Source organism: Eurytemora carolleeae, unplaced genomic scaffold (genome assembly GCF_000591075.1).
Source record: "Eurytemora carolleeae unplaced genomic scaffold, Eaff_2.0 scaffold1216, whole genome shotgun sequence".
Taxonomy (NCBI): Eukaryota; Metazoa; Arthropoda; class Copepoda; order Calanoida; family Temoridae; genus Eurytemora; species Eurytemora carolleeae.
Window position 1 is genome coordinate 75,961 of NW_019397106.1, and position 4,455 is coordinate 80,415.

Sequence of the window (4,455 nt, forward strand, 5' to 3'; positions counted from 1 at the left end):
ATGATTGAGATATCCTCATATTTCTATCTGAAAATTGATAATTTCATTTCTTCCATTGGTCAGATACAGGTTTAAAGGGTACCATTGTAAATTACAAGGACAGCCCCTTTGCGAACACTGTGCAATCCAAATGTGTTTACAATCTACATATCTGCCCCCTGTGTAAAAACAGTACTTATAACAAAATAATACGTTAAAGTAAAGTTGTTGGAAATATCAAAACTAATATTGTTTAGTTCTAAATAAGTGGAAAAAGTGAACAGTACATTTTTTCATCCGTTTATTCTTTTATTTTTTTTTTAATTACTGAACCAAAAGTGTTTACAGATTTATATTTGTAAAACTTGTCACTCCTCAATCATTTTAGGCATCAAAACAGCACATAAGTAGTAAATTTGAGGCTGCAAAAACTTTTGGGTTGCACTGTATATCTATAAAAAAATTATATCTTCTTATTTTACATAGATTAAAGTTTAAAGGATAATGCTGTGAATGGGACTCAATAAATAGGGAATCACTTGAAGCTACGTGTACAGTCCCTTTATCACTTGAAACTACGAGTACAGTACCTTTATTACTTGAAACTAGTGTACAGTCCCTTTATCACTTGAAACTACATGTACAGTCCCTTTATCACTGGAAACTTCGTGTACAGACCCTTTATCACTTGAAACTACGTGTACAGTTCCTTTATCACTGGAAACTTCGTGTACAGTCCCTTTAGCGCTTGAAACTACGTGTACAGTCCCTTTATCACTTGAAACTACGTGTACGGTCCCTTTATCACTTGAAACTACGTGTACAGTCCCTTTATCACTGGAAACTTCGTGTACAGTCCCTTTATCGCTTGAAACTACGTGTGCAGTCCCTTTATCACTTGAAACTACGTGTACAGTCCCTTTATCAAGATTATAGTCTTTATATCCTATATTAGTAAACCGTCTTAACTGTACACAGGGGCTAAATGGGGGCCCAGGTAGTGAACTTTCATCCCTACTGGTTGAGACACGCTATGATGGTATATATTATAAAAGGTTGTATACATTTTATGTAACGTAACATATTATAAAATATAACAAATTTATAATTATAAAATATCTTTACATATCGTACAGGGTTACACAAGTTTATAAACCAAGCTTAGAATAGTCTCGTGGTCCCCAATCGAAATGTAAGGGAAATTGGTTAAATAATTGGTGAATTATGATCTGAAAGAAAAATATGAGGATATTTGGAGGAAGGTAGAACAGTAGTTAGAATTGGATTTAGAAGGAACATCATATTCATAAAAATGAGGTTATTAGGAATAAGAATATTTTCATGAACTAAATATAAGTTCTAATGTTTGGAGGGAAAAGGATCATGTTAAGGAAGAATGAAGATGAAAGGAAGAAATAAGTAGGAATCGGAGAAATAAAAATAATTTCGACGCAATTACTGATGAATTTGGAGGATGAAATTAAAAATGGAGGAGTAAGATGAATTGTGAGATTAACTAGTATTCCAATGAAGCTGGAGAGTTCACTGTAGGTTCTGTCTGAGCTGGGATTATTGACTATACTATACAGTAAAATCTTGATCCTGGTGAGGGGGTGGGGCTCTCCCTCCCCCCCTAGGAGGGGCGGGATTGGCGGCTGTAATGTTGTAAAAATTTCTAAAAGCATCCTGTCTATGATTTAATAAATCTATGTTTACTCGAGAAAAATAGAATAAAAGATTAACATATGAACCACGTGGAATTTTTACCATGGCTTCTCTGATTAATTGTCCAACGAACCAACAAATGGTTCATGAGGGAATCAGAAGTTTCCTCTTTAGTAGATTTTACTGTTTTATTTCATAAAGTTTAGTTTTAATAGAGTTTTCTTTAAGTTACGCAACATACGTTACGATAAAAAGTTATTAAATACTTATCCATGCAAATCGAAATATGCCAACTTATCATCATTACCAGAAACAAATGAAAGTTTATTGAAAACAATAAACAATAAACTGTCATGTTTCGTGGGACACCCTTTATCATAACCAAAAAACAAATCAAGATTTATCATAAACATAAAACAAAATTAAGATTGATCATAAACATAAAATAAAATTAAGATTTATCACAAAAAAAAACAAAATCAAGATTAATTGATCATAAACATAAAACAGCATTAAGATTTATCATATACAATTAATAATGATTGATTTCAAAGCTGTCACAAATATTCAGGGTTCATAATAAATCAGAAAAACTCCAAATCTCAACAAAGTCCTGAATAAATTCAATTAAACAAAACAAAAACTCCCCAAACAACTCCTTTGTTTGCTTGCGAATTATGAGACTGAATGTAATAAACAAAGAAGTTGCAGAGTCTCGAAAACAACAAAAAATTTAAACTCATTATTTTCCCTAAATTATTTGATCGTGTCTGTACAGAAAAAGGACTGTGCAAGTTATTCTAAATAACGCTTCATTGGTTCCGTAGCATATCGGATTCAATCTGTACTCAACCAATGGTTTTACAAAGAATGAAAGAGATAGTTATTTTCATCACTTGAAATAGTTATTATTTTCAATTGTGTGTGCTTTACCTCATTGAGAAAATTATTAGATTAGATCAACGTTATGCAAAATTTTGACACTAGCTGTCTCAGGCTAAAAGGATAGAAAAAAAAATGAAACCGGTTGGTAAAATCGGATTATTGAATCATGTTTACAAATTGTTTTGGTTAATATCTTTTTTCATATTAAAATTGTTGCACGATTTAATAAAAGCCATAAAACTAAACAAATTTTATTTTATATAAACAGAAGCTTTTTTATTTCTAACATGTTGTTGAGTTTATACAGCTTTTTTAGTATAGTTGATGATTAATTGTAAGTCTGCCAATAGTTCCTTTTATTTAGTTGCTTTAGACATTTTAGTTTTCTTTACATTTTGTAATCGATCATCCTTCATTCTTAAAAAGCTGAGATTTCCGAAAATCTATGACAAAAATAAGAATGGAAAATATTTCATAAATGGACGGTTCATAGATAACAAAGATCAAGCATTTCATAAATAGATATTTAATCTGTAGGGTTTTCCGGAGTATCATAGAAATGGAGCATTTTTGATAGATTTGGGATAAAATACAGTCCTTGACAGGGAAATTGTAAACACAAACAAACAAACAGACATCAAAGGAGTTTTTGCCACAAAATCAAATTGTCTAATATCTATATATTTGCTACCCAATGTTGATATTTCAAACTATGAAGACGAAGTCTGCTATTTAAAAAAAATCTAAGATTCCTTGGTTTGTCTTCTAAGACAACATAAAGTGTTCGATGCAGAAAATGTCCTGTATGTAAAATGTTCTGTATGTAAAATGTGCTGTATGTAAAATGTCCTGTATGTAAAATGTGCTGTATGTAAAATGTCCTGTATGTAAAATGTCCTGTATGTAAAATCTTCAGTGTGTGAAATGGACCCTGTCTATGAAATGTCCTCTCTAGGAATTTTGACGTTTCTTACTTGAAAACTATCATCATTGAAATGTCCTGCAAAATATAATTTCCTGTAAATAAAATGTCCTATCTATGGAATGTCCTCTCTAGAAATGTCTATGGTAAAATTTCCTAACTTAAAAACTATTTTTCAATAAAGTTTTCAATCTAGGATAAAATATCCTTTATATGAAACAACTTCTAAAAAATGTCCTCTTTATGAAATATCTTCTACGAAATGTCAAATAAGAAATGTCTTTTAATTGTTAATCTCTGTAATGTCTATCTAAATCCCGACGCCATTATAATACTTTCTCCAACATATGTACATAGATACATAAACAAATATTTGTGTCCATCCATCTATCTAATCTGAACAGTAGCCAAGTTCTGAAAGTGTTCGATCAGTTTATCATATGATTTGAATCCCTTACACTGCGTACACCTTGTCTATTAAATGGCATCTCAAGCATCTCAAGTGACAGAAAGTTTTAACGGCTGTTATAGTCAAAAATACCGAATCTCTGATCATGAAGTTCTAATGATCTATTGTTCTTTAATATATATCAACAAGGATTTTTTTTAATGGCCGCACTAAATATTATTATAATGTAAATATATATAGTTGGGCCCGTAGGCAATGTCGTGAGACCTGAGGGCGTCATGCAAATGCATAAATCAGCTGATGTGCATAGTAACCTCTACTTTCCTCAGTTCATATGTGTCCTGCAGTTGGAAACAGCTTTCTCAGTTTTAAATGCGCAAATTTTAATAGAAAAGTATATTTAACGCATTAATATATATATATAAGTTATTATCCATTTCTTATCATCTTCGAAAATTTTTATAGATTTCAATTACCTAGAGTGGTGCGAAGCGCTCAACAGAACAATTATTGTCAATATTATTTTGATAAACCAGATATATTAAAGAGTATTTCTTGATCATGTTTTTACGGATCTAAGATTCATAGGGTTTCG